General features: G+C 48.0%; 23 non-coding genes across 23 annotated transcripts; all 23 read left to right on the plus strand.

The window, feature by feature from the left end:
- The first annotated feature begins 3,582 nt into the window (after positions 1-3,582).
- On the plus strand, positions 3,583-3,654 carry TRNAE-CUC (transfer RNA glutamic acid (anticodon CUC)). Its single transcript has one exon. It is a non-coding gene; the product is annotated as a tRNA-Glu (tRNA).
- Positions 3,655-8,593: 4,939 nt separating this feature from the next.
- On the plus strand, positions 8,594-8,665 carry TRNAQ-UUG (transfer RNA glutamine (anticodon UUG)). The gene has a single exon. It is a non-coding gene; the product is annotated as a tRNA-Gln (tRNA).
- Positions 8,666-8,758: 93 nt separating this feature from the next.
- TRNAE-CUC (transfer RNA glutamic acid (anticodon CUC)) lies at positions 8,759-8,830 on the plus strand. The gene has a single exon. It is a non-coding gene; the product is annotated as a tRNA-Glu (tRNA).
- Positions 8,831-8,841: 11 nt separating this feature from the next.
- TRNAQ-UUG (transfer RNA glutamine (anticodon UUG)) lies at positions 8,842-8,913 on the plus strand. Its single transcript has one exon. It is a non-coding gene; the product is annotated as a tRNA-Gln (tRNA).
- Positions 8,914-9,006: 93 nt separating this feature from the next.
- On the plus strand, positions 9,007-9,078 carry TRNAE-CUC (transfer RNA glutamic acid (anticodon CUC)). Its single transcript has one exon. It is a non-coding gene; the product is annotated as a tRNA-Glu (tRNA).
- Positions 9,079-9,089: 11 nt separating this feature from the next.
- Positions 9,090-9,161, plus strand: TRNAQ-UUG (transfer RNA glutamine (anticodon UUG)). Its single transcript has one exon. It is a non-coding gene; the product is annotated as a tRNA-Gln (tRNA).
- Positions 9,162-9,254: 93 nt separating this feature from the next.
- TRNAE-CUC (transfer RNA glutamic acid (anticodon CUC)) lies at positions 9,255-9,326 on the plus strand. Its single transcript has one exon. It is a non-coding gene; the product is annotated as a tRNA-Glu (tRNA).
- An 11-nt stretch (positions 9,327-9,337) lies between these two features.
- On the plus strand, positions 9,338-9,409 carry TRNAQ-UUG (transfer RNA glutamine (anticodon UUG)). The gene has a single exon. It is a non-coding gene; the product is annotated as a tRNA-Gln (tRNA).
- Positions 9,410-9,502: 93 nt separating this feature from the next.
- On the plus strand, positions 9,503-9,574 carry TRNAE-CUC (transfer RNA glutamic acid (anticodon CUC)). Its single transcript has one exon. It is a non-coding gene; the product is annotated as a tRNA-Glu (tRNA).
- Positions 9,575-9,585: 11 nt separating this feature from the next.
- On the plus strand, positions 9,586-9,657 carry TRNAQ-UUG (transfer RNA glutamine (anticodon UUG)). Its single transcript has one exon. It is a non-coding gene; the product is annotated as a tRNA-Gln (tRNA).
- A 93-nt stretch (positions 9,658-9,750) lies between these two features.
- TRNAE-CUC (transfer RNA glutamic acid (anticodon CUC)) lies at positions 9,751-9,822 on the plus strand. The gene has a single exon. It is a non-coding gene; the product is annotated as a tRNA-Glu (tRNA).
- Positions 9,823-9,833: 11 nt separating this feature from the next.
- Positions 9,834-9,905, plus strand: TRNAQ-UUG (transfer RNA glutamine (anticodon UUG)). Its single transcript has one exon. It is a non-coding gene; the product is annotated as a tRNA-Gln (tRNA).
- Positions 9,906-9,998: 93 nt separating this feature from the next.
- TRNAE-CUC (transfer RNA glutamic acid (anticodon CUC)) lies at positions 9,999-10,070 on the plus strand. The gene has a single exon. It is a non-coding gene; the product is annotated as a tRNA-Glu (tRNA).
- A 5,454-nt stretch (positions 10,071-15,524) lies between these two features.
- Positions 15,525-15,596, plus strand: TRNAE-CUC (transfer RNA glutamic acid (anticodon CUC)). The gene has a single exon. It is a non-coding gene; the product is annotated as a tRNA-Glu (tRNA).
- An 11-nt stretch (positions 15,597-15,607) lies between these two features.
- On the plus strand, positions 15,608-15,679 carry TRNAQ-UUG (transfer RNA glutamine (anticodon UUG)). The gene has a single exon. It is a non-coding gene; the product is annotated as a tRNA-Gln (tRNA).
- A 93-nt stretch (positions 15,680-15,772) lies between these two features.
- TRNAE-CUC (transfer RNA glutamic acid (anticodon CUC)) lies at positions 15,773-15,844 on the plus strand. The gene has a single exon. It is a non-coding gene; the product is annotated as a tRNA-Glu (tRNA).
- A 176-nt stretch (positions 15,845-16,020) lies between these two features.
- TRNAE-CUC (transfer RNA glutamic acid (anticodon CUC)) lies at positions 16,021-16,092 on the plus strand. The gene has a single exon. It is a non-coding gene; the product is annotated as a tRNA-Glu (tRNA).
- Positions 16,093-16,103: 11 nt separating this feature from the next.
- TRNAQ-UUG (transfer RNA glutamine (anticodon UUG)) lies at positions 16,104-16,175 on the plus strand. The gene has a single exon. It is a non-coding gene; the product is annotated as a tRNA-Gln (tRNA).
- Positions 16,176-22,077: 5,902 nt separating this feature from the next.
- Positions 22,078-22,149, plus strand: TRNAE-CUC (transfer RNA glutamic acid (anticodon CUC)). The gene has a single exon. It is a non-coding gene; the product is annotated as a tRNA-Glu (tRNA).
- A 405-nt stretch (positions 22,150-22,554) lies between these two features.
- Positions 22,555-22,626, plus strand: TRNAE-CUC (transfer RNA glutamic acid (anticodon CUC)). The gene has a single exon. It is a non-coding gene; the product is annotated as a tRNA-Glu (tRNA).
- Positions 22,627-22,793: 167 nt separating this feature from the next.
- TRNAE-CUC (transfer RNA glutamic acid (anticodon CUC)) lies at positions 22,794-22,865 on the plus strand. The gene has a single exon. It is a non-coding gene; the product is annotated as a tRNA-Glu (tRNA).
- A 406-nt stretch (positions 22,866-23,271) lies between these two features.
- On the plus strand, positions 23,272-23,343 carry TRNAE-CUC (transfer RNA glutamic acid (anticodon CUC)). Its single transcript has one exon. It is a non-coding gene; the product is annotated as a tRNA-Glu (tRNA).
- A 645-nt stretch (positions 23,344-23,988) lies between these two features.
- TRNAE-CUC (transfer RNA glutamic acid (anticodon CUC)) lies at positions 23,989-24,060 on the plus strand. The gene has a single exon. It is a non-coding gene; the product is annotated as a tRNA-Glu (tRNA).
- The last annotated feature ends 31 nt before the right edge of the window (positions 24,061-24,091 follow it).

Below are 24,091 nucleotides of genomic sequence, written 5' to 3' on the forward strand. Positions count from 1 at the left end.
CCCTAGCAACAGAGCCACAGCGGCATCGACCCGAGAACTGCTGGCTGGACGCGACGTTGCCCGTCGCCGGAAAGAATCGACCGAGTGGCAACATAAAAGATCGAGGTAAACTCCATGCGGTCCACCTGTTTCAGATTAACCATGACACTTAACCTTAAGAAGCCCCTTCGTCCAGGCACTTTAAACGTTCGCGGTTTGGCGAGCAGGAGACGCCAGTACCAATTAAGCCGGCTTTTTCAAGAAAATGATTTAGATATTGTCGCCGTGCAAGAGACAAAGGTGGAAGGCCAGGAACAGACGGACCGCATGGTGCAACCATTTAGAGCAATGTATAACGTCTGCGTGTGTCATGCGGTTGGAACTTCTGGAGGATGCGCAGTCTTTATCCGTAACAGTGCTGGTATTGTAGAGGAACAAGTTATTATATGTGGAACTGGCCGATTTGTCATACTTGATTGTTCTTTTTCTGGCTTTAAGTGGCGCATTTTGTGCGTGTATGCTCCTAATGATGAATGTGCACGTAGAATTTTTTTTCAACAGCTAGAAGAATACTTGAAGTGCGAGCGATACCTTATATTGACGGGGGATTTCAACTGTGTGTGCAGAGCACAAGACCGAGCTAATCAAATGAAACGAAGGGATACGAGCGCACAGTTTTTAAACATACTTGTGAATGATTATGAATTGGAAGATGTCGGTATTCTGTTATCGACAGGCAAAGCTTCCGTTTATACGCACTATCAAGGTGAAAGTCATGCGCGATTAGACCGAGCTTATATTGCAATGCAGCTCGTGCCATCGTGTCAAAGTTACGAGATTAAACATGTATCCTTTTCTGATCATAGTCTAGTGACGTTTGATTTAGGGCAAAAACGAAAAGAAACGAAATTTAATTGGGATCTTTGGAAGTTTAATACCAAACTGCTAGATGATGAAAGCTTTATTAGAGATATAAGTGAAATGATTAATTCCTCTATGACAGCGCAAACTAATCACTGTATTGGAACATGGGAAACTCTCAAAACTGACGTTAAGAGAAAAGCGATAGAAAAAGCTACTGCGCTGCGCCGCAAGGAAAAACAAGAAGAAAAAGAATTAACAAGCGAACTAGAATTGCTCATGTCTACAGAATGTCAGAGCGCTGGATCTTGCATGAAGCAGATAAAGGAAACAAAAAGTAAGCTGGAACTTATCGACCAAGAACGATACAAGGGAGCCATGGTACGAGCGCGAGCGGAACGATTGTGGAATGGGGAAACGCCTACTAAACGGGCGCTAAGTGACGAGAAGAGATATGCGACAAAAAATGAAATACAAGCAATAATATATCAAAACGAGGAAACTTCCGAACCCACAATGATAGAGCGAGCATTCGTAGATTATTATCGTGAACTGCTTGGGAACAAGAAAAAAATAATAGAAGGGTTTGAGCGAGATTTTCTTCATCTTATGCCACGTCTAGAAGATGACATCAAAGCAAGCCTGGAATTTCCAATCACATTGCGAGAAATTGAAGACGCTATAGATGGACTTGGTGCAGGAAAGGCTCCCGGGCCTGATGGTTTAGGTGCGCCTTTTTACAAGGCTTTCAAATGTCAGCTCAGCCAATTATTGCATAATGTCTTCAAGGAAATGTATGCAACACAGCGAATGCCGCCATCGTTCCGAACGGCTCATACAGTGCTAATCCCTAAGTGCGAGGATCCGATTAAACTGATGTCAGTAAAGTCTTATCGACCAATAAGCCTCACGAACTGTGATTACAAAATATTCACGAAAGTGTTAGCAAAGAGACTTCAAAGTGTTGTAACGCGACTAGTGGGACCGCATCAAACATGTGGAATCAAGGGCAGGACAATTTCCACCAATACACATGTAGCTCGCTGTGTTCTTGAGTGCTGTGATGCTCTCTCATGTCGGGTTGCAGTGTTGCAACTAGATTTGGAGAAAGCGTTTGACAATGTGTCACATGAAGTACTATTTTCAATATTAGAATATGTTAATGTCGGCGGACTGATATTAGAAGGAGTAAAAATGGCCTACACAGAGTGCAGCACACGCATCATTATAAACAAGAAGTTAAGTGAACCAATCCAGCTTCTCTCCAGTGTGAGGCAGGGATGTGCAATTTCCTCATTACTTTTTGATATTTACTTGGAACCTTTCTGCTTGAGTTTAATTAATAGTCAAAGTGTACGCGGTTTTATGCTTGAAACGGCGGAAGTCAAGGTCCTCGCATACGCTGATGACATTGCTGTCTTTTGCAAAGATGCCGAAAGTATCAAAGAGGTGGTTAGGTTGACTGGCGAGTTTTGCAAGGAATCTGGCTGCAAGATAAATTGGGAGAAGACCGTAGGTTTCTGGCATGGAGAGTGGAGCGAGAAGCCTGAATTATTTGCTGGCATCCAATGGACAGCAATGCCAACAGCGTACTTAGGTGTCCCATTACAATGTTATGAAGACACCGAACTGTATTGGAACGAGGAAACAGAACGCTTGAAAGAGAAGACGCAGGGATGGCAAGGTCGAAATTTGTCAATGCTTGCCCGTGCAACTACTTGCAATCTATTCTTAGTTGCCAAGTTATGGTATGTTATGCAAGTATTGTTTATGTCGCGTACTAACGTACGAAAAATTAATAGAGTCTTTGCAGTGTTTATTTGGGGAGGATGTTGGGAACGAACGAGTCGAACTAACCTGTTTTTGTTCGTCAGAAAAGGTGGTCTTGGTCTGTCGCACCTGTTTATCAGACAGATTGTGTCGCTTTTTATGTTTTTAAGAGATCAGTGTGACCCATTTCTGCGTACAGTTATGCAAGTTTTTTTACATAATGCACTACCTGAATTCATCGTCTCTACTAACAAGACTGCGATGCACCGTATAAAAGGTTATTGGCGCGAGGTTGTTGTAGCCTTTCGCATGCTTAAAGTAAGGTTTTCCATAGAAAAAAGAAAAAGCTCTACAAGGATTTGCTGGATGTTATGTTACCTCTGCCAGTGTACAGAAGGATATACACTGGAGGCTGTGAACAAGACGTCTTAAAACGGGTTAAAGGAATGCCGATACGACCGCATTTAACATCCTTTTTCTTCAAACTCCATACAAACACTCTACCTGTAAAAACGTGGCTACAAGATAAAGGAATGGTTGTACCGTGGACAGTCAACTGCATACTGTGCCAAAAACCAGAGACAATAGAACATGTATTTATTGAATGCTGGGATCCCATATTTCACTGGGACATCCTTCAGCGAACTATCAAAAAGGACTTACCTATTACACCACATGGAATCCGATACTTACCAGTCGAGAATCACGGCGACATTCCCTACGACATGATAATGATACTCAGCCTCCATAGTATATGGAAAACCCGAATGTCGGTAAGACATGCCGACACTAACGCTCGGCCTGTAAAGGAAAATTTTATTGAACATGTAGCGTATATGCGAGAGCTGTACCGAGCCCAGCCAGAAACACCTGATTGGGTTACACTGTTTGATGAGTTGATCAATTTCAAAAGTTTTTGAGATCCTTCTGTTGTTTCTGTATGATGTAAACAGGCAATAAAGAAAAAAAAAATCCGGCGTGGTCTAGTGGCTAGGATACCTGGCTCTCACCCAGGAGGCCCGGGTTCGATTCCAGGCGTCGGAAAATTTGGTTGTGGTCTCATGGTGTAGATTCTGCTTCCGGCTCCCGAGCTAAACGGATCGTAGGATCATGGGCTCCAATGGAGCGGCATATGCGGCTGTTAGCCGCGGCAACAGGCTTTCGACGGAGGAAGATAAGGATTTCCAGATTATTTTGCCTCGGCTACCTACAGGACGCATTGTTTTAAATACAGTTTTTTTGCACGGCGACGCTCGTGTTCGCCCGTTCCGTGTGGAAGATTTCCGGGACGCGCTTCAAGCTGTTGGTATGCTCTCTGGCGTCGTCGCCCTTGGAGCATACCAAATCAACCATGTATGGGCGGTGACGATGAAGACAGCCGAGGCTGCCGAAAAGCTGGCTGCCCTGAAGGAGCTACAGGTGAAGGGGCGTCGCTGCCTGGTCATCGACCCCAAGGAACAACAGGTGAAGCTTCGTATCCACTGGCTTCTGCATGGGGTGGACGACGAAGACGTCAAGACCGCGCTGGCCTCCTTCGGCAAAGTGACGGAAGTGACCCGGGAGCGCTGGCGAGTGGATGGCGTTTCCGACAAGGGCTCGACGACCCGAGCAGTGCTGCTGCAGCTGAAAGCCGGAATGAAAGTTGACGACCTGCCCCACCAGATCCGCGTCGCCGGCGAGCTTGCGCTGGTGGTAGCCCCAGGTCGCCCCATGCAGTGCCTACGCTGCCGGGGCTCTGGCCACGTTCGACGAGAATGCAAGGTTCCCCGTTGTTCCCGGTGCAGGCTTTTTGGACACAACGACGCGGACTGTGTACGCTCTTACGCAGTAGCCGCGGGCTCGGCGCAGAGCGAGCCGTCGGCATCAGAACATATGATGGACGTGACCGAGGCGGAGGAAGCGGCCAAGGGTGCTGGAAACAGCAACGTGGCGGCAGAAACGAGCGCGACGACCAAGCAGGCCGAAGCAGGAAGGAATAATATCCCTCCCCCTAAGGAACCAGCAGCTACAGTCGAGAGCGTGCAGACGGCCCCGCAAGAAAATGAGAGCCACCAGCGAGCTACGGATGCAACGCAGGCAGAGGCGGACGACAACGCGACCCATGCTAGCGCCCGCGTCGAATCCGTCTCGGCACCGGTCAAGAGATCCCTGCAGCACGAGGAGAAAGTCGACGGAAAGGCCGGCGGTGACTCCGAGCCACCACCCGCTAAGACGCTACCCGGAAGGCGCTCCACCATCAAGCCTAAGCCGAACTTGGAGGCTGACCGCAGGCTCACCCCGAAGCCGACCAAAAACGAACTCGGACGACGGCCACCGGATGGCCACGGAGGCGTCTAGCGGTCAGCTAGACGTTAAGGTGAGCACCATGCTCCGGGCCTTCTCCCCTCCCGTTTAAATCAGTAATGGCTACCAACCCGTCGCTTAGCCTCGGCACGCTAAACGTTCGAGGTCTGGCCGCCAAAAAGAAACAGAGTCAGGTTTACAGACTACTAGTGGACCACGACCTCGACGTTTTAGCCGTGCAAGAAACCAAGGTAGACGGCGAGGAGGAGACCGGGAGCATGGTGCAAAGGTTCACGTACAACTACTATACGGTAGTGAGCCACGCCTTAGGGACTTCGGCGGGATGTGTATTGTTCGTGAGGAAGCTTCCAGGACTGGTTATTGACGGTTACTTCTCGTGCACTTCCGGTCGACTTGTCGTTTGTGATTTCAGTTATTGCGATGTCAAATGGCGCGTGTTGTGCATTTATGCACCTAATACAGTGCAAGAGAGGGCAACTTTCTTTTTGAACCTAAAGCATCACTTCTCTGTGCAAAAAACAATAGCCTGTGTAGGGGATTTCAACTGCGTATTGAATGCTGAGGATAGGTCTACGCGACGCGTAGTTTATGACAAAAGCAGCGATATCCTCGCACAAATTATACATGAGTTCGAATTAGAAGATGTCGCTGAGTGTTTTCGGGCTGACCGAGACGTGATGTACACTCACTTTCAGGGCACAAGTCACGCACGATTAGACCGGATCTATCTATCATACGATTTGGTAGAAAAATGCCAGTGCTATGCAGTTACAGCCATATCATTCTCGGATCACTGCCTGGTAAAATGCAGGGTAGGCAGCAAGAAAGAACGAAACAAATTCGTTTGGGAACTGTGGAAAATGAATTCTGAGCTGCTACGAGATGAAACTTTTAATGAAAAGGTAGTGGCTGCTCTGAATTCTTTTGCAACGGATAGTTCTATAAAGTTTGGCGAGGAATGGGAGTTGTTGAAGCAAACCATCAAAATGAAAGCAATTGAAAGAAGTAGCGTACTGCGTTATGAAGAAAAGGCCAGTGAAAAGGATTTAAAAACATTGCTGGCAAAATTGGCGACGCTGGAATGCAAGCAACCGGGCGCTTATCAAGACGATATGCGCGCTGTCAAGAAAAAGCTCGAAGTGTTCGACGAAGAACGCTATCGAGGCGCACTCGTGCGTGCTAGAGCAGAAAGACTAACATGCGGGGAAACGCCAACGAAAAGAGCGATGGGACTAGAAAAAAAACATTCCAGACGTAAGCAGATTGAGGCCATTGAATATGAAGGGGTGGTATTAACCGATAACAATAACATAGGGCATGCGTTCCTTGAGCATTACAAAAAACTTTTTGCATTCAGGCCTGTCAACATGCACGATTTCAATAATTTATTTTTGCAACGAATGCCACAGCTGTCGTCTGAAGTTAAAGAAACCTTAGAACGACCATTAACAGAACATGAAGTGATGAAGGCCATCGAAGACCTGAATCCTGGCAAGTCGCCAGGTCCAGACGGTCTTTGTGCCGCCTGGTACAAATCTTTTAAAGGCCACCTAGCTCATATCTTAACCGCCGTTTACAACGAAGCATACGAACTGAAAATACTTCCACCATCCTTTGGCCAGTCCCATACCGTACTAATACCGAAAACAGAAGACACCGAAAAGCTCAAGCAACTTTCATCATACAGACCCATTGCGCTTACTAATTGCGACTACAAAATATTGATGAAGGTGTTGGCACGGCGTATGCAGTCAGTCATTAAGGATGTAGTCGGCCCACACCAGACGTGTGGAATTCGCGGAAGAACCATCTTTACTAACATTCATAAGTTGAAGTGTGTGCTGGAGTGTTGTGATGCCATGTGTGAGGCAGTTGCGATCCTCCAGCTAGACTTGGAGAAAGCATTTGACTGTGTTTCTCACGAGATATTGCTCACCATCCTTCAACATGTTAATTTTGGCCACATAATCACTGAGGGGGTGACCATGGCGTACCGGAGTTGCTATACGAGACTTATAATTAATCAAATGCTGGGGGCCCCCATTAACGTGAAGCGCTCCGTTCGCCAGGGTTGTCCACTCAGCCCACTCCTGTTTTGTGTTTACATAGAAACGCTATGTCAGGCCATCATTGAAAATGAATACATTAAGGGATTTTGCCTCCAAGCAGCAGAGGTGAAGTTATTGGCATATGCTGACGATGTGGCTGTATGTTGTAAAGATACGCAAAGTGTATTGAACGCAGTGAGTATCGTCAGACAGTTTGGTAATGCCACTAATAGCTTCGTGAACTGGCAGAAATGTTTGGGGTTTTGGCACGGGGAATGGGCGTCCACACCAGACCACTTTTCCAACGTAACCTGGGTCACGACGCCAGTTAAGTACCTTGGCGCACCCCTTGATGCCTACAAGGACAGTAGCGAATACTGGAAGGAGCGAACAAAAGAAGTAAAAGAAAAAGCCGACCGATGGAACGCCGTTCACTTGTCCATGTTCGCGCGAGCTACAGCGTGCAACACGTTTCTCGTGACAAAGATCTGGTACGTGATGCAGGTCCTACAGTGCTCTCGGATTAATGTGCAGAAACTGCACCGCGTGTTCGCTGTGTTCGTGTGGGCATCGAGCTGGGAGCGATGCAGCCGAGATAATCTCTTCCGACGCGTGAAGGATGGTGGTCTGGGGTTGGCGCACCTTTTCTTGCGTCAACTGGTGAATAGATTCTTCTTCTTTCGAGATACAAACGACCCATTTCTGCGCACGGTGATCCAAATGAGGCTTTCAAGATCACTTCCCGAGTTTGTAGTAGGTACCGAAATAATGCCAGGATCTGTCCGTGGGTTCTTTCGGGAAATAGTTGATAGTGTTTCTTTTTTGCGTGTTCGTTTTTCAAGTGAATATTTGTGGAATGCAAAACGGAAAAAGTTATACCGTGATTTGTGTGATAGTGTATTGCTTGTACCCATGTACAGAGCCGTGTACAGTGGAGGCCCAGGCCTAGACGTCTTGAAAAGGGTGAAGATGATGCCAGTTCAACCAGCCACGAAATCTTTCTTCTTTAAATTACATACCGGTACCTTATCTGTTAAAATTTTCCTGGAACAACGTGGGTTCTACATGCCGTGGGGAACCCACTGCCTCATTTGTAAAAAACCGGAAAGCATAGATCATGTCTTCATCCACTGTTGGGAGGGGGTTTTCTTCTGGGACGTGTTGCAAAGGACTTTGAAAAAGGAGTTACCGATAGATCCACACGGAATCAGGTTTCTGGCAGTTAATGATGACGAAGGATTCCCGTACGACCTTATCATGCTAACAGGCCTCCACTGTTTATGGCGCGCAAGAATGGCGGGCTACCATTGTGACCCGGATGCCCGACCGGCGCGTTTATACTTTCGAGAATGTATGCAAAAATATGTAGAAGTGCAGAAGTTGCAACAGCCTGTTCCTGAGTGGCTGCCGAGGGTTGAACCCCTGACAGCGCTCAAGGAATTTTAAGACGACAATGTCATGCCACAGTAGCGGACGGCAACGAATGTGTATATTACTGTTTCTTGTTCCGTTTTTGTATTCATTATTTCCTTTTTGTCTTTTTCTTTCGTTTCTGTGTATATCATTTAAGGAATGTGTGTTGTGGTGACATGTCGAGGATTGGCAATAAAGAAAAAAAAAAAAAAAAAAGTGGTCTCATGGTGTAATGGTCAGCACTTTGGACTTTGAATCCAGCGATGCGGGTTCAAATCCCGGTGAGACCTTTCCGCAATTTTTTAGCTGCTTTGACGTATATTAGATGCCATAGCAGAGCATTCGCACTGATTGAAGTCAACTTTCGCAGCGTGCTACTCCGTTCCGGCGTGGTCTAGTGGCTAGGATACCTGGCTCTCACCCAGAAGGCCCGGGTTCGATTCCCGGCGTCGGAAAATATGGTTATGGTCTCATGGTGTAATGGTCAGCACTTTGGACTTTGAATCCAGCGATCCGAGTTTAAATCTCGGTGAGACCTCTCCGCAATTTTTTAGCTGCTTTGACGTATATTAGATGCCATAGCAGAGCATTCGCACTGATTGAAGTCAACTTTCGCAGCGTGTTACTCCGTTCCGGCGTGGTCTAGTGGTTAGGATACCTGGCTCTCACCCAGAAGGCCCGGGTTCGATTCCCGGCGTCGGAAAATTTGGATATGGTCTCATGGTGTAATGGTCAGCACTTTGGACTTTGAATCCAGCGATACGAGTTCAAATCTTGGTGAGACCTTTCCGCAATTTCTTAGCTGCTTTGACGTATATTAGATGCCATAGCAGAGCATTCGCACTGATTGAAGTCAACTTTCGCAACGTGTTACTCCGTTCCGGCGTGGTCTAGTGGTTAGGATACCTGGCTCTCACCCAGAAGGCCCGGGTTCGATTCCCGGCGTCGGAAAATTTGGATATGGTCTCATGGTGTAATGGTCAGCACTTTGGACTTTGAATCCAGCGATACGAGTTCAAATCTTGGTGAGACCTTTCCGCAATTTTTTAGCTGCTTTGACGTATATTAGATGCCATAGCAGAGCATTCGCACTGATTGAAGTCAACTTTCGCAGCGTGTTACTCCGTTCCGGCGTGGTCTAGTGGTTAGGATACCTGGCTCTCACCCAGGAGGCCCGGGTTCGATTGCCGCCGTCGGAAAATTTGGATATGGTCTCATGGTGTAATGGTCAGCACTTTGGACTTTGATTCCAGCGATCCGAGTTCAAATCTCGGTGAGACCTTCCCGCAATTTTTTAGCTGCTTTGACGTGTATTAGATGCCATAGCAGAGCATTCGCACTGATTGAAGTCAACTTTCGCAGCGTGTTACTCCGTTCCGGCGTGGTCTAGTGGTTAGGATACCTGGCTCTCACCCAGGAGGCCCGGGTTCGATTCCCGGCGTCGGAAAATTTGGATATGGTCTCATGGTGTAATGGTCAGCACCTTGGACTTTGATTCCAGAGATCCGAGTTCAAATCTCGGTGAGACCTTCCCGCAATTTTTTAGCTGCTTTGACGTATATTAGATGCCATAGCAGAGCATTCGCACTGATTGAAGTCAACTTTCGCAGCGTGTTACTCCGTTCCGGCGTGGTCAAGTGGCTAGGATACCTGGCTCTCACCCAGGAGGCCCGGGTTCGATTCCCGGCGTCGGAAAATTTTGATATGGTCTCATGGTGTAATGGTCAGCACTTTGAATCCAGCGATCCGAGTTCAAATCTCGGTGAGACCTTTCCACAATCTTTTACTTGCTTTTGCGAATATTAGGTACCATAGCAGAGCATTCGCATTGATTGAAGTCAACTTTCGCAGCGTGTTACTCCGTTCCGGCGTGGTCTGGGGATTCCACTTCCGGCCACCGTAGTGTACGGTCGTGTAATGTCGAGCTCCCTTGGAGCGGCGAATGCGGCCCAGCAGGGCCGCGGTAACAGGACGGATGCACAGGATTCTACGGACTATGATGTTATTTTGCCACAACTGCCATCAGGTTCATCTGTTTTAAATACTGTTTTTCATCACGGCAGCGTTAAAGCCAGGCCGTTTCGAGCTGAGGACTTCCAAGATACTTTGAATCGTCTGGAACTGCTCCCCGAGGTAGTTGCCTTGGGGGCGTTTCAGAATAACCACGTGTGGGCGGTGATCTTCAAGACTGCGGAAGGAATGAAGAAGTTGCTCGGCGTAACTGATGTGACTGTGAAGAATCACCGCTGCCTCGTGATAGATCCGAGCACCCATACTCTCCGCCTAAGGCTCTATTGGCTGCTTTACCACATACAAGATGAAGACGTGCGCGCTGCTCTTGCGCCGTACAGAACAGTGACGGACGTTTGCAGAGAGCAATGGCGTGTACCAGGACTCGGCGATAAGGGCTCCTCAACACGGACGGTGAATCTGCAGCTGAAGGGTGGCGTGACTTTGGACGACTTGCCACACCAGCTACGAGTGTCTGGCATTACGGCCCTTGTGGTGGCACCGGGGAGACCGCCGCTTTGCCTGCGGTGTCAGCGAACAGGGCACATTCGCCGAGACTGCCGTGTCCCACGGTGCAAGCTCTGTCGGCGGTTCGGACATGACGATAACCAGTGCGCTAAAACCTACGCAAGCGTAGCAAGCCAAAGGAGCCGGGAGGACCCCACCGAGCACATCATGGACGAGGCTCACGCGGCGGAGGCTGCGGGAATCAAGGACAGACAACCTACGTCGGCAGCTGTTGAAACGTCCGAGAAGGAAATTGTGAAACGTGTTGGAAGCGACAACAGTGAGGTAGCACCTGTACGACAGGTTACCGCTACGCCAACGTGCGCCGTCAAACACGTCTCTGACACCACTCAAGCCTCGCCGAGTAGCGACCAAGAAGACATGGACGTCGCGAGCAGTTCGTCTGCGAAACGCCCACGCACGCAAGTTTCCGAAGGTGACGAAGGGGGCAGCGGGAAGGCACAGGAGCCGCCCAGGAAAGAAAGTTCGTACCGCCGTCCTTCCTTCAAACCAAAGCCTCACATTCCGCCGGATTCCAGTCCGACTGTACCGAAGGCGCCCCGTTAATAACGAGGGCGTCGTCCAGCAATGCCTGTATGCGAGGTGAGGGACGGACTGCAGAGCACAATCGTAAAGTTCGATCGCTTTTGCCTAGAAAGTATTGTGCGCGTTCCGAGAAATGGCAGGATGTATGGGTTCGCTTGAACTAGTATGCTTGTTTTTCTTCTTCTAAAAAAAAAAAGGGAAATGGCTTCGAAATCTGTAATAGCGCTACGCATTGGTACGCTCAATGTCCGTGGCCTGGGCGCGAAAAGGCGGCAGTACCAGGTCAGCCGGTTATTCCAAGAAAATGATTTAGACATAGTCGCTCTACAGGAAACAAAAATTGAAAGTGAAGAGCGCACCGACCGAATGGTTGAAACATTTAGAGCGCGGTACAGTGCGTGCGTTTCCCATGCTGTCGGCAGTTCCGGTGGGTGTGTTTTGTTGTTGCGGACATCTTTAGAAATTGTTCCGCAATCTGTATTTGTTTGTGATGAAGGTCGAATGATTGTGTGTGACTTTTCGCTCTGGGATTCGGAGTGGTGGGTAATTTGCATATACGCCCCAAATAATGAAAGAGAACGCCGTGACTTATTTGGAAAACTTGATGTCTATTTGAAATCTGAGCGCTATATTATCTTGCTGGGAGACTTCAATTGTGTTTGTTTTTTCTGACGACCGGAATAACAACTTGCTCGTACGCGATCAAAGTGCAGGTTTCTTGCTCGCAGCAACCCGAGAGCGTGAATTAGAAGATGTTGGTGCGGTGTTTTGCAGTGGAAAGCATACTGTGTTTACGCATTTCCAACGGGGCAGTCACGCGAGATTAGATCGAGCTTCTATATCAGCGAGACTGGTTCCGTTGTGTAGAAGCTATGACGTGAGGCACGTATCCTTCAGCGACCACAGTCTTGTAATGTTCTCGCTCGGCAAGAGAAAAGAAAACCGCCCTTTTAATTGGTACTTCATCATCATCATCATCATCAGCCTGGTTACGCCCACTGCAGGGCAAAGGCCTCTCCCATACTTCTCCAACAACCCCGGTCATGTACTAATTGCGGCCATGCTGTCCCTGCAAACTTCTTAATCTCATCCGCCCACCTAACTTTCTGCCGCCCCCTGCTACGCTTCCCTTCCCTTGGGATCCAGTCCGTAAACCTTAATGACCATCGGTTATCATCCCTCCTCATTACATGTCCTGCCCATGCCCATTTCTTTTTCTTGATTTCAACTAAGATGTCATTAACTCGCGTTTGTTCCCTCACCCAATCTGCTCTTTTCTTATCCCTTAACGTTACACCTATCATTCACCTACACCTATCAATTGGTACTTATGGAAATTCAACGTCAATCTTCTGGACGACGCAACCTTTCTCGCGTTTATAGAAGAACGTATACGAGAGATGCTTGCTAGTGAATCGGCGGGGTTTATAGCGATGTGGGAACAGTTTAAACAGGAATTTAAAATAACAGCCATTGAAAGAGCATCTGTGTTACGCTACAATGAAAAAAGAAAAGAAAATGAATTACGAAATAAGCTTAACGTATTGCTGTCGATAAAATGCACACAGCCAGAAGATTTGTCAACAGAGATAAGGAATATAAAAAATGTGCTTGAAATCATTGATGTAAAGAGATATAGGGGGTCAGTGATACGTGCGCGCTCAAAGCATTTGTGGCTCGGGGAAACGCCCACAAGACGCGCTTTGAGCGAAGAGAAAAGATACGCATCGCAAAATGAATTAAAAGAAATTGAATACGGCAACGTGCGTAGTAGCGATAGTAAGACAATACAGCGTGCCTTCTTCGAGCACTACAGAGAGTTGTTAAGCTGCAAAGGAGCGGTAGAAGCCGGCTTTGATAGCGAATACTTGCCTTTAATGCCGAGGCTAGATGATGACGTCAAGATAGTCCTCGAGGAACCGATTACGTTGAATGAGATCGAAACCGCAATTGATGAACTCAAACCTGGAAAGGCGCCCGGACCTGATGGCCTAGGGGCAGCTTTCTACAAGGCATTTAACCATCAACTAGCAGCTATTTTACACCGTGTTCTAGCCGAGGCTTATAAAGTAAAATACATGCCGCCTTCTTTCCGAAAAACCCATACAGTGCTGATCCAGAAATGCGATGACCCTGTAAAGCTGCTCTCAGTACGGTCGTATCGCCCCATAACTTTATCCAATGTAGATTATAAGATATTCATGAAGGTGTTAGCAAGAAGGTTGCAATCAGTGATGACATCAATAGTAGGCCCACACCAAACTTGTGGCATAAGAGGCCGGTCGATACTTAATAACATACATGTGGCAAGAAGTATTCTGGAGTGTTGTGATGCCTGGGAAGGAAGAGTTGCTATGATGCAACTAGACATGGAGAAGGCCTTCGACCGTGTTGTGCACAGTGTGCTCTTTTCTATTCTAGAGCACGTGAATGTTGGAAACATTATATTAGAAGGCATAAAACTGTCTTACGAAGGGTGTAGCACGAACTTATTAGTGAATAAACAACTCTCTGGTAACATTAACTTATGTAGAAGCATAAAACAAGGATGCCTGGCTTCGTCACTTCTCTTCGCAATTTACTTGGAGCCTTTTTGCTTGAAAGTTATACACAATGAGAAAATACGCGGTTTTCGTTTAATGGCCAGTGAAGTCAAAATTCTCTCGTATGAGGATGATGTAGCCGTCTTTTGTGGGGATAAAGAAAGTGTTCGTGAAACTGTTAAACAAGCTCGAACGTATTGCAAGATGTCTGGAAGCGCTGTTAACTGGGAGAAGTGCGCCGGTTTTTGGCATGGCAGCTAGGATGAGAAGCCGAATGTCTTTGAAAATTTACAGTGGACAGTCTCTCCTACAAAATATATAGGAGCACCTTTAAACTGGTATGATGAGCCTTCAGAATACTGGAGAGAAGAAGGTGAGAAAATGCGCGAGAAAACTACGAAATGGGGCGGAAAAAATTTATCCATATTTACCAGGTCAACTATTTGCAATACGTTCCTTGTTGCGCGAATTTGGTATGTGTTGCAGGTGCTCGCTATGTCACGAACTAGTGCGCAGAAATTGTATAGAATTCTTGCATCGTTTGTATGGAATTCAACATGGGAACGCACAAGTCGTCTCAACTTATTTCACTCACTGAAAGCAGGAGGGCTTGGCTTAGCTCATCTTTTTCTGAGGCAGATTGTCTCAAGGTTTATTTTCTTGCGGGACCAGCATGACCCATTTTTGCGAGCAGTGCTTCAAGTGAGACTGCATAATGCTCTCCCTGAGTTTATTGTGTCATCGTGTGGCGGTACTGGAAGCGGCTTGTGCGGGTATCTACGCGAAGTTGTAAGTGCTTTCAAGATTCTTCGAGTACGTTTCTCGTTTGATTATCTCATTATAGTATCAAAGAAACAATTGTACAAAGATCTCCGTGATGTGATGCTTCCAGTACCTTTATATCGAGCCATATTTTCTGCCGGTCCGGGTAAGGATGTTTTAAAGAGAGTTAAAAAAATGACAGTTCGGTCGTCTGTGAAAACTTTCTTTTTTCAACTCCACAGTGGCACGCTCCCAGTCAAACCCTGGCTGCAGGAAAAGGGCTTTTTTCTTCCCTGGTCAGTTGACTGCATTTTATGCCGCAAGCCAGAAACAGTAACACATATATTTCTAGACTGTTTAGATTCAATTTTTCATTGGGACGTCCTCCAGAGAACGCTGAAAGAAGATTTGCCCCTCACACCATATGGAATTAACTTTATTGCGGTTAACAATGACGGGGGTGTGCCCTATGACATGTTCATGGTATTAAGCCTGCATAGCATGTGGAAAACAAGAATGGCTGTCAGACATGCAGATCCTATTGTAAGATCGGTAAGAGAAAACTTCATTGAAAGTATTGCCTATATCCGAGATGTGTACCAATCCCAGGACGAACAGCCAACATGGTATCCTGTACTTAATGACCTAGTGTCATTAAAACGTTTTTAGCAATGTCGCGTCAACAAGCTACTGGTTGGCTCTTTTAACATTTTTGTATTGGTTTCTCTGCTTTGTTTTGTCACATTGGAAATAAAGAAAAAAAGTCTAAAGAAAAAAAAATTCCGGCGTGGTCTAGTGGCTAGGATACCTGGCTCTCACCCAGGAGGCCCAGGTTCGATTCCCGGCGTCGGAAAATTTTGATATGGTCTCATGGTGTAATGGTCAGCACTTTGGACTTTGAATCCAGCGATGCGGGTTCAAATCTCGGTGAGACCTTTCCGCAATTTTTTAGCTGCTTTGACGTATATTAGATGCCATAGCAGAGCATTCGCACTGATTGAAGTCAACTTTCGCAGCGTGTTACTCCGTTCCGGCGTGGTCTAGTGGTTAGGATACCTGGCTCTCACCCAGGAGGCCCGGGTTCGATTCCCGGCGTCGGAAAATTTGGATATGGTCTCATGGTGTAATGGTCAGTGCTTTGGACTTTGAATCAAGCGATGCGGGTTCAAATCTCGGTGAGACCTTTCCGCCATTTTTTAGCTGCTTTGACGTATATTAGATGCCATAGCAGAGCATTCGCACTGATTGAAGTCAACTTTCGCAGCGTGTTACTCCGTTCCGGCGTGGTCTAGTGGCTAGGATACCTGGCTCTCACCCAGGAGGCTCGGGTTCGATTCCCGGCGTCGGAAGATTTGGATATGGTCTCATGGTGTAATGGTCAGCACTTTGGACTTTGAATCCAGCGATCCGAGTTCAAATCTCGGTGAGACCTTTCCACAATCTTTTACTTGCTTTTGCGAATATTAGGTACCATAGCAGAGCATTCGCACTAATTGAAGCCAACTTGCGCAAGGTGTTACTCCGTTCCGTCATTCTACTTCCGGCCACCGAGCGTGACGGACGGCGAATCATGAGCTCCAGCGCAGCGGCGATTGCGGCCTTCGGCGGCCGCGGAAACATGCCTGAAGAAGTTCAAGATAGCGAGTATCAGATTATTTTGCCAACTCTGCCCACCGGACGTGTTGTTTTGAACACGGTTTTTTTGCACGGAGACCCACGAGTGCGACCGTTTAGAGTCGAAGATTTCCGAGACGCGCTGACCAAGACCGGTACGCTGCCTGACGTGGTGGCTTTGGGGGCGTACCAAATCAACCACGTCTGGGCGGTGACTTTAGGCAGCGCGGAAGCAACGAAGCGGCTTCTCGCCTTCAAGGAGCTGAACGTAAAGGGGCGCCGGTGCCTTGTCCTGGACCCAGAGGACCAACAGGTGAAGCTTCGACTCCACTGGATGCTTCATGGCGTGGCCGACGACGACATTCGGACGGCGCTTACGGCGTTTGGGAAGGTCACTGAAGTTACCCGTGAGCGCTGGCGTGTTCAAGGCGTCCACGAAAAGGGTTCAACCACGAGAACCGTGCTCCTAAAGATGAAGCCTGGTATGAAGATCGAGGACCTGCCGCATCAGATAAGAGTTGCAGGAGAGCTGGCCCTAGTAGTCGTGCCCGGACGGCCGATGCAGTGCTTGCGCTGCCGCGGCACGGGCCACGTACGGCGAGAATGCAAGATACCAAGGTGTTCGAAATGTAGACGCTTCGGCCACGGTGAGGAGGAGTGCGTACGGACCTACGCAGTTGCTACAGGAACTGCGATGGCAGTAGATTCGGCGGACCACATCATGGACGTTGACGAAGCGGAAGCAGCTGCAAAAGGAGCCGGGCAATGCGAGAAGCCTGCAGTGACTGCAAAGACTTCGGTGACCGAGGAAGAAGTAAAAGAAACGATAACCAAAGAAAGCAAAGAAACGGCAACGATACGCTGCGAAGGAAAAGAAGACGGGGGGGCGACTGGTGCCGAGGGAGCACCAGAGCCGGACGTGTCTGAACCAGGGAACAGCCAGGAGCCCCTCGACAAGAGCGGCGGCCGAGCGTTGAGTGTCACCGGCACAGCGAAACGCACGCACACCGAACGCGGCAACGAAAAGGACCAGGCGGCGGTCGCTAGCAGCGAGGAGCCACCGACAAAAACGACACAAGGGAGACGACCACTCTTCAAAACAAAGCCAAATGTGAGGACGGAAACGAGAGTCGCCGAAAAGCAGGCCTTGCAGCTAGGCCTACCTGGTCAAAAAGGTGACCCCGGCACCAACAAAAGCGTCTAGCGACGTGCTGGACGCGAAAGGTAAGCACCATGCTCTCGGCCTCTTATCACCGCAGCAAAATGGCTTCCGTTCTCACGCTTAAAGTTGCCAGCCTAAATGTACGAGGCTTAGCCACAAAGAAAAAGCAGAGTCATGTGCTGCGCCTTCTAACTGACCAAGATATCGATATGCTTGGTCTACAAGAAACAAAGGTCGAAGGGGAAGAAGAGACTGAGAGCATGGTGCAGCGTTTCACGTCTAGATTTTACGCCATTGTCAGTCACGCAGTTGGTACTTCTGCCGGGCGTGTCATGTTTGTCAAAAAACTGCCTGGTCTAGTTATTCAGTCGCATGTTTCACTTCCTTCAGGACGAGGGCTTGTCTGCGATTTCGTTTTTTGTGCTACTGAATGGCGCGCTGTCTGTATATATGCACCCACCGCAGTTGACGAGAGGACTGTCTTTTTTGAATTTATTAAGCAACGCCTGAACACGGAAAGGCAGCTCATTCTGTTGGGTGACTTCAATTGTGTTCTGAGCGCCGATGACAAAACTAGTACGCGTACTTTCAGGGATAGTAGTACTGCCGTTCTTATTCGATTAATTGATGAATTTGCTTTATAGGACGTGGGAGAATGCCTGGTGAGCAGGTGTCCAGTTAAGTACATTCATTTCCAAGGTACCAGCCACGCCCGACTCGACAGGATTTACGTGACTGCATGTTTGGTCCCAAAGTGTCATGGCTATGACGTAGTTACGCCCGCGCCCTTCTCGGATCACTGCATGGTTCAATGTTTTATTGGTGTAAAAAAGCGAAGCAGCTGTTTTCAGTGGGATCTTTGGAAGTTAAACAACAAACTGCTCAATGATCAAGAGTTCGCTAAGGGAACGGAGGAAGAAATTAGTAAAGTCACTGAAGGGGGAATACATGAATTGGGCCAGGAATGGGAACTGTGCAAGCAGCAGATCAAAATAAAAGGAATTGAAAGGGCGAGCTGCATACGGTACCAAGAAAAACTAAATGAAACGCAGTTAAAGTCTATGCTAGAAAAATTATTAGCTCTGGAGTGCAAGGCACCGGGATTATACATGGAGGACGTTAGGAAAATAAAACAAAAACTAGAAATTAATGAAGAAGAACGCTATTGTGGAGCGCTTGTGCGCGCGAGAGCTGAACATCTAGCCGTGGCGGAGACGCCCACAAAACGGGCGCTAGGGATGGAAAAAGCGCACGCAAGAAGGAACCATGTCACTGAGGTACAATGGGCGGGTCGCACCGCAACAGATAATAGAGAAATCGGGCAAGCTTTCTTTGAGTATTACCAGGCATTGTTCGATTTGCGTAATGTCGACCTGGACCGGTTTAAAGAATTGTATCTGCGGGCGATGCCACGACTAGAAGAGGAACAAAAAGCAAGACTGGACACGGCCATTAGCGAGCAGGAAGTAGAGCGTGCAATAGATAATTTAAACCCTGGTAAATCGCCTGGGCCTGATGGCTTGAGTGCAGCGTTCTACAAAACTTTCAAGCAACAACTAGCTCCATTGCTGACTGCGGTATTCAATGAGGCATATAAAATAAATGTTTTACCAGTGTCGTTTGGAACGTCACACACTGTACTTATTCCGAAAACCGACAAAGCAGATAAACTTAAGCAGGTATCGTCGTACAGACCTATCGCTCTGACAAACGTAGTCTACAAAATCTACATGAAGGTTCTTGCTAGCAGATTACAGAGTGTTATAGGCGAAATAGTTGGCCCCCATCAAACGTGTGGGATCAAAGGCCGTTCCATCGTTTACAACATTCACAAGTCGAGGTGTGTACTCGAATGCTGTGACGCCACATATGCACGTGTCGCACTACTACAATTAGATTTGGAAAAGGCATTTGATTGTGTGCCACATTGTATTTTGTTTTGCATCCTGGACTACATCAATATAGGTTCGGTCATCCGGGAGGGAGTGAGCTTGGCGTACCGAAACTGCACTACGAGGCTACTTGTTAATAAGTTGCTGGGGGCCCCCATAAACGTACGACGGTCGGTGCGCCAAGGTTGCCCCCTCATCCCTCTGTTGTGTGATATATATATTGAGGCACTGTGGTCTGAACATAATACAAAGCGATGAAATTCATGGATTTAGACTACAAGCAACCGAAGTGAAATTGCTTGCGTATGCAGACGATGTTGCAGTTCTTTGTAGGGACAAGGAAAGTGTTAGTAAAACAGTTGAAAGGGTGCAGTGCTTCAGTGAGCTAACCGGAAGTCGAGTGAATTGGGATAAGTGCCTGGGATTTTGGCACGGAGAATGGCCTTCAACCCCAGTCACTTTTGCCAACGTGGCTTGGGTAACAACGCCTCCGAAGTACTTGGGGGTGCCGCTGCAATTTTATAGAGACACTGATCCGTACTGGCGAGCGCAGCTGCAAGAGACGCGAGAAAAAGCGGACAAATGGATAAGCGCTCATCTATCTGTCTTCGCAAGAGCTACGGTGTGCAATCTTTTTTTTATTACTAAGTTGTGGTATGCAATGCAAGTGCTACATTGCTCCCGAGTAAACGTGCAGAAGCTGCACCGTGTATTTGCTGTCTTTGTTTGGGCGTCCACATGGGAGAGGTGCAGCCGCACGAACTTGTTTCGGCAGGTGAAGGCCGGTGGTGTAGGACTGGGACATTTGTTTGCGCGACAGATTGTAAACAGGTTTTTATTTTTCCGTGATGTTAGAGACCCATTCCTGCGCACAGTGTGTCAACAAAGACTCGGGGAAGTTTTGCCTGAGTATGTTGTTACAACGCAATGTATTTCAAGAAGCGTTTGTGGTTTCTTTAGAGAAATTGTTCAAAGTGTCAAATTTCTAAGTGTACGTTTTTCGATGCAGTATTTGAGTAGCGTTAAAAGGAAAACATTGTATAGGGATGTTTGTGACGCGCTGTTACCAGTGCCCTTGTAAAGGACCATACACTCTGGAGGCCCAGGTGGCAATGTTTTAAATAGAGTTAAAAAAATGCAGGTGTCGCCGGGAGCCAAATCTTTCTTTTTCAAGTTACACACTGGAACTTTAACTGTTAAGTCCTTTCTAGAGGAAAGGGGTTTATTTCTACCGTGGGGTTCCCACTGCCTTATATGCAAGCAGCTTGAGACAATCGACCACGTTTTTCTTCATTGCTGGCAAGGGGTATTTTTCTGGGACGTGCTCCAAAGAACCATTACAAAAGAATTACCGCTAGACTCTCACGGGATCCGGTACCTGCCAACCGATAATGAGGATGGCGTCCCCTTCGACCAGATTATGCTGATGGGCCTCCACAGTATATGGCGCTCCCGAATGGCTGGCTATTTTTGTGATCCGGACGCGCGACCAACACGTATGTATTTTCGCGAAGGCGTACACAGATTCCTGGAGGCTTTGAAAGCGCAAACAGATGTTCCTGAGTGGCTGTCAAGGCTGGAGCCTTTGGTAGAGGTCCGGGAATTTTAAAGATGACAACGCCAGGCCTCCGTGGCAGTTAGGCCACTCGTGCCTTCTCGCGCACTATATATTTTGTGTACTTTTGTTGTATACTGTGTCGAAGACCGGCAATAAAGAGAAAAAAATAGTGGCTAGGATACCTGGCTCTCACCCAGGAGGCCCGGGTGCGATTCCCGGCGTCGGAAAATTTGGATATGGTGTAATGGTCAGCACTTTGGACTTTGAATCCTGTGATCCGAGTTCAAATCTCGGTGAGACCTTTCCACGATTCTTTAGTTGCTTTGGTCAATATACATGATATAGCAGAACATTCGCACTGATTGAAGCCACCTTGCGCAGCGTGTTGCTCCGTTCCGGCGAGGTCTAGTGGCTGGATACCCGGCTCTCACCCAGGAGGCCAGGGTGCGATTCCCGGCGTCGGAAAATTTGGATATGGTGTAATGGTCAGCACTTTGGACTTTGAATCCTGTGATCCGAGTTCAAATCTCGGTGAGACCTTTCCACCATTCTTTAGTTGCTTTGGTCAATATACATGATATAGCAGAACATTCGCACTGATTGAAGCCACCTTGCGCAGCGTGTTGCTCCGTTCCGGCGAGGTCTAGTGGCTGGATACCCGGCTCTCACCCAGGAGGCCAGGGTGCGATTCCCGGCGTCGGAAAATTTGGATATGGTGTAATGGTCAGCACTTTGGACTTTGAATCCTGTGATCCGAGTTCAAATCTCGGTGAGACCTTTCCACGATTCTTTAGTTGCTTTGGTCAATATACTTGATATAGCAGAACATTCGCACTGATTGAAGCCACCTTGCGCAGCGTGTTGCTCCGTTCCGGCGAGGTCTAGTGGCTGGATACCCGGCTCTCACCCAGGAGGCCAGGGTGCGATTCCCGGCGTCGGAAAATTTGGATATGGTGTAATGGTCAGCACTTTGGACTTTGAATCCTGTGATCCGAGTTCAAATCTCGGTGAGACCTTTCCACGATTCTTTAGTTGCTTTGGTCAATATACATGATATAGCAGAACATTCGCACTGATTGAAGCCACCTTGCGCAGCGTGTTGCTCCGTTCCGGCGTGGTCTAGTGGCTAGGATACCTGGCTCTCACCCAGGAGGCCCGGGTGCGATTCCCGGCATCGGAAAATTTGGGTATGGTGTAATGGTCAGCACTTTGGACTTTGAATCCTGTGATCCGAGTTCAAATCTCGGTGAGACCTTTCCACGATTTTTTAGTTGCTTTGGTCAATATACATGATATAGCAGAACATTCGCACTGATTGAAGCCACCTTGCGCAGCGTGTTGCTCCGTTCCGGCGTGGTCTAGTGGCTGGATACCCGGCTCTCACCCAGGAGGCCAGGGTGCGATTCCCGGCGTCGGAAAATTTGGATATGGTGTAATGGTCAGCACTTTGGACTTTGAATCCTGTGATCCGAGTTCAAATCTCGGTGAGACCTTTCCACGATTCTTTAGTTGCTTTGGTCAATATACATGATATAGCAGAACATTCGCACTGATTGAAGCCACCTTGCGCAGCGTGTTGCTCCGTTCCGGCGTGGTCTAGTGGCTAGGATACCTGGCTCTCACCCAGGAGGCCCGGGTGCGATTCCCGGCATCGGAAAATTTGGGTATGGTGTAATGGTCAGCACTTTGGACTTTGAATCCTGTGATCCGAGTTCAAATCTCGGTGAGACCTTTCCACGATTCTTTAGTTGCTTTGGTCAATATACATGATATAGCAGAACATTCGCACTGATTGAAGCCACCTTGCGCAGCGTGTTGCTCCGTTCCGGCGTGGTCTAGTGGCTAGGACACCTGGCTCTCACCCAGGAGGCCCGGGTGCGATTCCCGGCATCGGAAAATTTGGATATGGTGTAATGGTCAGCACTTTGGACTTTGAATCCTGTGATCCGAGTTCAAATCTCGGTGAGACCTTTCCACGATTTTTTAGTTGCTTTGGTCAATATACATGATATAGCAGAACATTCGCACTGATTGAAGCCACCTTGCGCAGCGTGTTGCTCCGTTCCGGCATGGTCTAGTGGCTAGGATACCTAGCTCTCACCCAGGAGGCCAGGGTGCGATTCCCGGCGTCGGAAAATTTGGATATGGTGTAATGGTCAGCACTTTGGACTTTGAATCCAGTGATCCGAGTTCAAATCTCGGTGAGACCTTTCCACGATTTTTTAGTTGCTTTGGTCAATATACATGATATAGCAGAACATTCGCACTGATTGAAGCCACCTTGCGCAGCGTGTTGCTCCGTTCCGGCATGGTCTAGTGGCTAGGATACCTGGCTCTCACCCAGGAGGCCAGGGTGCGATTCCCGGCGTCGGAAAATTTGGATATGGTGTAATGGTCAGCACTTTGGACTTTGAATCCAGTGATCCGAGTTCAAATCTCGGTGAGACCTTTCCACGATTTTTTAGTTGCTTTGGTCAATATACATGATATAGCAGAACATTCGCACTGATTGAAGCCACCTTGCGCAGCGTGTTGCTCCGTTCCGGCATGGTCTAGTGGCTAGGATATCTGGCTCTCACCCAGGAGGCCAGGGTGCGATTCCCGGCGTCGGAAAATTTGGATATGGTGTAATGGTCAGCACTTTGGACTTTGAATCCTGTGATCCGAGTTCAAATCTCGGTGAGACCTTTCCACGATTTTTTAGTTGCTTTGGTCAATATACATGATATAGCAGAACATTCGCACTGATTGAAGCCACCTTGCGCAGCGTGTTGCTCCGTTCCGGCATGGTCTAGTGGCTAGGATACCTGGCTCTCACCCAGGAGGCCAGGGTGCGATTCCCGGCGTCAGAAGATTTGGATATGGTGTAATGGTCAGCACTTTGGACTTTGAATCCAGTGATCCGAGTTCAAATCTCGGTGAGACCTTTCCACGATTCTTTAGTTGCTTTGGTCAATATACATGATATAGCAGAACATTCGCACTGATTGAAGCCACCTTGCGCAGCGTGTTGCTCCGTTCCGGCGTGGTCTAGTGGCTAGGATACCTGGCTCTCACCCAGGAGGCCCGGGTGCGATTCCCGGCATCGGAAAATTTGGGTATGGTGTAATGGTCAGCACTTT

This window comes from Dermacentor andersoni, chromosome 7 (assembly GCF_023375885.2).
Source record: "Dermacentor andersoni chromosome 7, qqDerAnde1_hic_scaffold, whole genome shotgun sequence".
Classification (NCBI taxonomy): Eukaryota; Metazoa; Arthropoda; class Arachnida; order Ixodida; family Ixodidae; genus Dermacentor; species Dermacentor andersoni.